The sequence below is a fragment of the Schistocerca americana genome, chromosome 4 (genome assembly GCF_021461395.2).
Source record: "Schistocerca americana isolate TAMUIC-IGC-003095 chromosome 4, iqSchAmer2.1, whole genome shotgun sequence".
Taxonomy (NCBI): domain Eukaryota; kingdom Metazoa; phylum Arthropoda; class Insecta; order Orthoptera; family Acrididae; genus Schistocerca; species Schistocerca americana.
In genome coordinates, this window is record NC_060122.1 from 157554001 (window position 1) to 157563531 (window position 9531).

Genomic DNA, 9531 nt, shown 5'->3' on the forward strand with positions numbered 1-9531 from the left:
GAGGAGATCTCGAATGTTAAATAAGAGAGATTCGAGTGTGCACGGAGGCTTTCCGGCAGTCGTTCTTCCCGCGAACCATACGCGACTAGAACAGGAAAGGTAGGTAATGACAGTGGCACGTAGAGTGCCCTCCGCCACACACTGTTGGGTGGCTTGCGGAGTATAAATGTAGATGCAAATGTAGAAATCAGTAGGAGAAAGTGTTGTACCTAGAGGAGAGTGTGCCTAGAAATACACAGGTTTTTGGTCGGTACTTGAGTCTAATGATTGATGTTAGAATCACATGAAGGAATGCAATTTAGAGACCACAACAAACAGCTTCCGATAGTTTCTGCGCTTTTAGTTGTTAGACATTAGATTTGTTTTGCGCAGCATTTGTAATAATTCCGCGCTCTATACGTTTAAGGCTGTATAACATATCACAGCTATTTTTAATATATCGTTGAGTCTTCTAGTACAGAATTTTATGGTGGGTGAAGTGCTCTATATTTTTAGAAGTCGTTATGTGCTGTATATTTTTTAGACTATTTATAAAACATTTGGACAGTTAAGCTATACTTCGTCTATCTTTTATCGTCTCCACGTTGAACCAATCGACGCTCTTTTAGCATGGAACATGTTACACTGGCAAATGAATTGTGATTCTTTAAAGACTTAATGTTACCCATCTTGAATAAGAATATTTATATTAACTTCCAATAGCTTCTATTTAAAAACTTATTTAGTAACTGATTTTAATGATAGTTCCACTTACACTGATTTCGCTTACTTATTATTCATCTTTAGTTGAGGTATATCACAGTAGGCTGAATACAATACCTCGATTGTAACACTTAAATTTCAATCTAATATTTGTTCCGAGACAAATCACCATGTTGCACCTTGGAACATACTTTTCCAGAGTAACTTTTGTAAGTTCAAAGAAAATTATTGACTATAAAAACTGTATGCTACAATTTCTACACAAAATAGGAAAATGTATTAAACATATGTGAAGTTTAACATTTCCTTGGCGCTGTAAACGTTAGAAAATATTTCGAGGATGCAGTCGGTCGCCGAATTCTTCACACCACGATGTTTCAGCTGGGCATCTGCCAGTCATCTTCAGGTGAGCCAAACTAAGACTGACGAAGACATGAAAACTTCATGACAGATTAACGCTGTGTGCTGGACCGAGACTCGAACTCGGGACCTTTGCCTTTCACAGGCATACTGACGAAGATTTTTTTTCTTTATTTTATTTCGATTCCCATCCAGAGGGGGGGGGGGGGGGCAGGCTGGCTGCATCGTAATACGCCGCTCTGCAGCCTGCAGATAAAGTTAAAAAAAACATAATGGAGAGACACAACAATAAAAAGATGTGATAAAAGGGTGACTGTTTAAAACTGGTACACGGCGAAAAAGTTGTGAAGAAAACATAGGAAACATGGAGGTCAGTGATGCTGATTAAAACACTAAGGAAATAAGACAGGCACAATTTAAAAAAAAAAACAAGGCGACAGTCTGGTTTTTGTTCGCAGCACTTTAAAAAGGGACACTGAACACTCACGGAAAACACTGCACTATAGAGTACAAAGGCATATGGGTATGGGGGGTGGGGAGTACCCGAATGGTTGAGGGGGGGATAAAAGGGGGGGGGATCCGATAGAGGGAGAGGGCACAGAAAAAGGGGGGAACAGGGTGGACCCGACAAAGGAGTGGGAAAGACAGTGGAGGGGAAGGAAAATGGACTCGGGGGGAGTAAATGGAGTTAAGGAGTGGGTAGGTGGAGAAAAAACAGGATGGAAGGTGGGAAAGGGAGCCTAGGAAAAGGACAGAGGGAGGGAGGGGGAGGTGAGGATCATAGTTGATTGGAGGTATAAATGCAGGGAGAGAGGGCATCATCCGGGAGTTGGAGTTGATGGAAGCCACCTTGGGAAAGGAGATGAAGGGTGTAGAGGTGGAGGGTAGGGGGGACAATGATGAACGCGCAGCAGCGGCCGGGGGTTGGAGAGGAGAGGAGGAACCAGGGTATGAGGGGGATCAAGTGGGCGGGAGGTGTAGAGAACGCAGAAATATTCGAGTAGAAGGAGCAGATGGGGGAAAGAAATCAGGTCGTACAGGATCAACATGCAGAACAGGAGGCATATATGGAATGCGAGGTGGAGTTCATGGCACTCGAGAACCTGGAGGGATTTAAAGAATTTTTTTTTTTTGGGGGGGGGGGGGGGGGGAATCCAGGTGGGACTGGCATGACAGAGGATGGGACGGATTAGGGATTTTTAGGTGGAGAGGATGGTAGAGGGCTGCAGCCCCAATGTCCGGCTAGAGAGGAATTTAAGGAGACAGAGGCAGTTGTGGGCTTTGGATTAGACAGAGCGGAGATGCCAAGATGTTCTCCGCTTCACCCTATATGGCCCACTGAGAGTATTGCCGTGCATGCGTCAGTCACGGTGACAGATGGACCACATCACTGTACAGCAGTGCTATGGAACTGTGAAGATCAGCTGTTTTCGAGGTTCGCGCTCGCCACAGCAAATGCTCGTCTGCAGCAAATGTCAGAGGTGTTGGGATTCCACGCATTATCCACCTGGTGGCCACTGTCAAGGTTGATTAGATTTTCCGCGATGCGTATTTCAGAGGATTTTTTATAATTGAGTCCAAAAAGATGTTACAATGGCCCAAATTAATGTTTTACCGTGCTCCATTGATTGTGCGTTGTAGTTAAATTGTTCCGCTATTGCAGACTTGCTGGGATGCAAAAGGCGAGTGCAACATTTACGTTCTGTGCAGCGTTCTTCCACTGTGAATGCCATACCGCACTGGCTAGGTACTTTGTTAATTCTCGTCATCCGCAATAGCAAATTATCATTCATTGATTCCAGAGGGTCAGAAATCTTGGATGGTGAGCGGAAAATCACTTTCATCAGATAATTACCAACGATTCTAGCTATTCTGAAGGAAATATTTTCAACGAAGGTAAGAAAAGCTAGGGACTATGCTGGTGCGTTCTCTTCTTTATTCACATCGCGGTTCTTGGTTTTAGCTGAGAATGCCCTGTTAATATCCCGGGTGGAGTATCCAATGCCTCTGAACTGTGTCTTTAAATGTGCAAGTTCGATAGCAAGCTATCTGCATCCGATACCGTATGGGCTCTGTGTACAAGGGTTTTAAGCACACTCAGAGTTTTTGATGGGTGACGGCAACTGGAAGATTATAGCTACAACTCTGTCAGTGGGATTACCACAAACAGGATGTCCCAGAGAGCCGTCACTCTTCATTCAGGAGTGGAGACAATCATCATTCTCTGACTCCATAGTACATCGAATGTTCACATGGATGGAGTTAAGATTACGTAAAAACTCCATTAACTTATCTTCTCCGTGGGACCATAATATGAAGGTATCACCCACGTACCACCAAAAACCGTTGGTTTAAGAACCGCTGATTCAAGTGCTCTCTCCTCAAAATCTTACATAAAAAAATTTGGCCATCAGGAAAGACAAGGGGGTGTTCATGGCGACGCCGTCAATTTGTTCAAAATATTCTTGCTTGAGCATAAAATAGGTAGCGGAAAGAGCATGTCGAAACAAAGCAGTAATGCCCGCCTGAAAATGTTTACCAATTAGTGTCAACGAGCCAGCAAGAGGTACCCATGCAAATGAGATACTGCATCAAAACTCACTAAAAGATAAAAACTAAAAAACTAATTAGGTGGATAGGTCCCAGTCTGTTGATGAAATCGGCTGAATTCTCTGCATGATGTGGTCATTTGCCAAAAAATGGTCTCAGGAAGAAAGCAAGACGTTTGGCTAAATCTTGTGGGGGCGGGGCGTGTCAGTATTACTCACTACATGTAGTAAATTAAAACCATCTTCGTGCACCTTAGGAAGATCATACACTACTGGTGGTATGCTGCCATGTGGTCATAACCGTTTTATGGTCTCTGGAGGTAACGAGGAAGAATTCGGGAGTGCACATGTCTTCCGTTGCACGCTTGGTGTAGGTTTGCGATCAGTTCCCCTCTACATAGTGTCACTAATCAGGCCATACATCTTCTCCAAATACACGACTAATTATAATGACTGGAATGCTTCATTTCTACATTCACGTTATATATTCATCGTTAAAATATGACTACATGTTGATCATTTACAACCCTTCGAACTGGTGTAAGTTACTAATTTATTTCATTTAGTTCAAAATGGTTCAAATGTCGCTGAGCACTATGGGACTTAACTTCTAAGGTCATCAGTCCCCTAGAACTTAGAACTTGTTAAACCTAACTAACCTAAGGACAGCACACACATCCATGCCCGAGGCAGGATTCGAACCTGCGACCGTAGTGGTCGCGCGGTTCCAGACTATAGGGCCTAGAACCGCTCGCCCAGCCCGGCCGGCTTATTGCATTCAGTAGTGCTCTGTTATTACTAATCTAGTAGTTGTCTATACAGGGTGTTACAAAAAGGTACGGCCAAACTTTCAGGAAACGTATCTCACACACAAATAAAGAAAAGATGTTATGTGGACATGTGTCCGGAAACGTTTAATTTCCATGTTAGGGCTCATTTTAGTTTCGTCAGTATGTACTGTATTTGGAGCACGTTATCATGATTTCATACGGGATACTCTAGAACATGTGCCTTTACAAGTACGACACAACATGTGGTTCATGCATGACGGAGCTCCTGCACATTTCAGTCGAAGTGTTCGTACGCTTCTCAACAACAGAATCGGTGACCGATGGATTGGTAGAGGCGGACCAATTCCATGGCCTACACGCCCTCCTGACCTCAACCCTCTTGACTTTCATTTATGGGGGCATTTGAAAGCTCTTGTCCACGCAACCCCGGTACCAAATGTAGACTCTTCGTGCTCGTATTGTGGACGGCTGTGATACAATACGCCATTTTCCAGAGCTGCATCAGCGCATCAGGGATTCCATGCGACGGAGGGTGGATGCATGTATCCTTGCTAACGCAGGACATTTTGAACATTTCCTGTAACAAAGTGTTTGAAGTCACGCTGGTACGTTCTGTTGCTGTGTGTTTCCATTCCATGATAAATGTGATTTGAAGAGAAGTAATAAAATGAGCTCTAACATGGAAAGTAAGCGTTTCCGGACACATGTCCACATAACATATTTTCTTTCTTTGTGTGTGAGGAAAGTTTCCTGAAAGTTTAGCCGTACCTTTTTGTAACACCCTGTATATGTTGTTTTTATGATCTAAGTAGTTATGTATGTGGGAATGTTCTCAGAATTAGTAATTGGTCTAAATGATTACTACATATTGCTTCTTTTTTGCGTTTTTGAGTAGGAGAGAGGTTACTTTTCAAATCTTCTTAAGCTCCACCTGAAACGTCTTTGACGTATACTTGGAGATTTAAAAACACCGTTTCCAGCGAAACAATCTATTGTGTTCTCAGTATAGTCTTATGCAGGTACCACTACTATTGTTGTTTTCATTTTACGTCTTGGTGGTGATTGCATTCTCGGTAACGAGCTTTTGGTCCACTGAAATAACTGCATCTCTATCGTTGTTTGTATTACAGATATTATTTCAACGTTTCTCATTTTCTGCTTCAATTACCTTCACAATTGTGTATCCTACATGCCCTGTATCTTTCGTAATTACCTCATTTACGTCTGTTTTCATTTTCGTCGCTGAAATTACTATCTTTGAACGCTGTCCAAATCATACTCTGTTCTCTATTACATTTGACGACCTTTATGAAGCATGGACATTACTGGTTATTAAAATCAATGACTATTTTAGTATGCTCTCATTGAAAGTGAATAATAAAAACTATCGCCCTTCGTTATTCTTCCTTGTTAACCTAATCAGCTTCTTATCCTCATCAGCCCTTATTTCAATTCCTCAGCGAGTGTTTAATGAATGTTAGTTTGGTGGTGTCGCAAGCTACTCTATGTAACACTGCCTTCATACACATGGGCTCTAAAGAATTTTTTTAGTTCTTTTATACAGGAGTGTAATGTACGTAATTATCCAAGTTTTTTGCACTTTTCCGAAAACTTCTATGCTCAAATTTAAGACACAAAGCTATAATTTAATATAATCTGGCCTACAGTTAGCCTTTTTTAGTATTTTATGTTTCAGATTCTTGCAAATGCAAATTTAACTCAGTTCTTCGCTTTGCAAATGAACCTGTTTTATCCAAACCTCGATCGCAGCGTGATTGTCATCGCAATTCGGCTCAAACTCATTTGTAGTCTTAATAATTTTAAATTCTGATCACATTAAAACCAACGTGCTTCAGAAAATGAAGCTTCCACACTCAGACACAAACCATCACAAAAATCAATTACGACACTACCTATAAAGAGAGGATCCACTGTGGTAAAAAAAGGTGGGTAAAAAATCCGATGAACCAAATGTGAAGTGAATTTTACACGAGGCTAGTTTATACAACGACACTAGATTGCGCAACTAGTTTCGTGAAACGAGTTGGACGCAGGTGGTTCCTGTAAATACAGAGACACCTGTGCACCCTATAGTTTCGACGTTCTGTGATTGCTGAAGTCGTGTCTGAAACGGAAGTTTCGGCAACTGCACGAGTTGTTGGAGTGCTAATAATTGTATGCATGAAATCGCTGCGTAAGAAAATAAATGAGAGGCATGTTTGCGTTCGTGATTGGATAGAGGGAAGACATCAGCTAGGTTGTTCAGAAACCTTTTTCAAAGAAACTGTGAAAGAACCGAGATGTTATTTCGATCATCTGAGACTCTCACTCGAGCAGTTCGCATTTCTTCAAAACAAGGAAGGGGGATACTGTAATGCTTGACGCAACGTCGCCACAGATGAAAGGGCAAATCACATTGTGCTTCATGGTGAGTGGGTATTCATATTCTTCTCTAAAGTGCATATATCGTGTACGAAAATAAACAATTACGAAATTTATCTTGTGGACTTGCGCTGTTCCACAGCCACACGATTTATTTTCTTGCATTTTCTTGCATTTTCTTGCATTTTCCGTAATTCACTTTTGCAAATACACATACCTGAATGAACTCTGCTCTGGATCTCGGATATTGTCAGCCCATTCATTTCCTGTTCGCGTAACTTGGCCTCAAGCAATAGCTCTCTGACTATTGTTGTAGTCAACATCATTGAAATCCCACAGCCGGCCGAATTGGTCGAGCGGTTCTAGGTGCTTCAGTCTGGAATCGCGCGGCCGCTACGGTCGCAGGTTCGAATCCTGCCTCGGGCATGATGTGTTTGTTGTCTTTAGGTTAGTTAGGTTTAAGTAGTTCTAAGTTCTAGGGGACTGATGACCTCCGCTGTTAAGTCCCATAGTGCTCAGAGCAAATTTAACTTTTTTTTTTGTTTTTTTTTTTTTAAATCCCACAAACATCTGTTCCTAGCAGATATCTAAGAAGTGAATAATGCCTACTTCATGTTTCATGTTCTTTACGCCTATGGACACATCTGGCCGCAAAACACGTGAAAATAATGTCGCTGATGCTGGGACAAGCCGAACTTTTGAGTATCACCAATGAGTTGCGCAAACGCTAGCCGCGCATGCAAAGTGGCTGACAACGCAGTTGCGGGCAACCTAGTGTTATCGCGTAAACTGGGGGTACGATACAACGAGCATACAGACGTGCTTATACTGAGTAACTTCGCGACAGCAGCAGTCGCCACATAACAGGGCAACCATTTGTAGGAATTGCTGAAGATTTCAAACTGTTAGACAGTAAGAGTAATCTATTGCACCTGCCGGAAGGACTGGAAATTTTAGTGGACAATATTAAACACGAGCACGTTTGGAAGGAATAAGTAACAAGTGAATCAAGACATTTTTTTAAAAGCAGTAAACCTTAACGCTGGCAACGGTGTGAGTCAAGATTAACGCCACAGCGGTAGGCACGATCGCTAAATGCAACATTCCTTCTGATTATGGTCTGGTAACAGACGAAGTAGCTAACGTCGATATAAAGGGTTACAGGTACCTATGATAAAGTTACTGTGTGAAGGAGAAAAATTCATCAGGTTAGTGTCAGTTGTGTGGAAGGAGGAGGAGAGGAGACAAACTTTTTACAACAGCAAAATTGGCTGAAATGAAATGATAATTAAATGGACACCCTAGCTGCAAACAGGCGTTGATGTACTTCATTGGGGACGTGTTGAAAATGTGTGCCCCGACCGAGACTCGAACCCGGGATCTCCTGCTTACATGGCAGACGCTCCATCCATCTGAGCCACCTCGGGCACAGAGGATGGTGCGTCTGCAGGGACTTATCCCTTGCACGCCTCCCGTGAGATCCACATTCCCAACATGTCCACACGACTACATTCGTAGTGCGCCTAATAGATGTTTGCCCATCATACTCATTACTCGTGGCAGATTAATCTACCAAGTCCCGTACGAGTTCGGGCATAGCGTGTGCGTTCGCACAAGAAGGTCAATGGCCGGGAAGCCATATTTTAACTATATATGACGGTAGTATCTGTTCCCGAAAGAACAGTTACCGTGGATGACCATGCAGCTTTGCTAGAAATGAAATGATAATTAAATGGACACCCTAGCTGCAAACAGGCGTTGATGTACTTCATTGGGGACATGTTGAAAATGTGTGCCCCGACCGGGACTCGAACCCGGGATCTCCTGCTTACATGGCAGACGCTCTATCCATCTGAGCCACCTCGGGCACAGAGGATAGTGCGTCTGCAGGGACTTATCCCTTGTTTCTTCCGTAGTGAGATCTATAGACCTAAGCACAGGAAAAACTGGATATTATACTGACATGAACGAAAATGTTAATATACCTCAAGCGAATACGGCTATTGAGGTGTGCCAGGAAGATAGGTCAGGAACGCCAGTGGAATAGATGGAGTTATCAGTAACTGAAATAAGAAGACGGAGAAGAAAGTTTTCCTTTCCTAGATGAGGAGAATGATAAGAAGAAAGTATCGTCACTTCGGGAATGAGCACACTGAATTTTTGTTGAAGATAAAATTCATTTTAATTGTTATTATGAATAAACAAGTTAATTCTTGAATTTAGTCACTGTTCAGTGTTTTCATAACAACCCTGATCTGAACTACAGAGAAGGCATTTTTCTCACAAATTGGTCCGTTGAAACCGTTACACCAAGATCCCCATTGGAATGAGGCATTAAGCGGCTGGAATGTAGTCCGTCCTATTCTCACAGAGCTACACTTACAATTTATTCCCATTCATACGTTTCAGCAGCTTCTGTAAACTTAAATTTCGTGGCCAATGGATTCCTTCGTCCTCATCGTTTGATTCGAATGACATCTTTGTGTCTGAGGTTATCCCTGGCCGTAAAGCATTACCAGAGTGTTACTTCAAATATTATTTCTCATAACTCATAAAGAAAAGCCACTTTCTTTCGTATAGCTTTTGGCAGGTTGGGTTGAATATCTAAGTGTTATACTAGGTGTGGTCCTATTATAGACCATTTAAGATCTGTTAAGAGACTAGGCAAAGATTTACCTGCGTGAGCTCATACTTTCTACATTTCATTTTGCCCAAGAACCGCTAAAAAGCTACACTGCCGGAAAAAA

General features: G+C 42.3%; 1 non-coding gene across 1 annotated transcript; it reads right to left on the minus strand.

Moving 5' to 3' along the window:
* Positions 1–8577: 8577 nt before the first annotated feature.
* Trnat-ugu lies at positions 8578–8652 on the minus strand. The gene has a single exon. It is a non-coding gene; the product is annotated as a tRNA-Thr (tRNA).
* Positions 8653–9531: the final 879 nt, after the last annotated feature.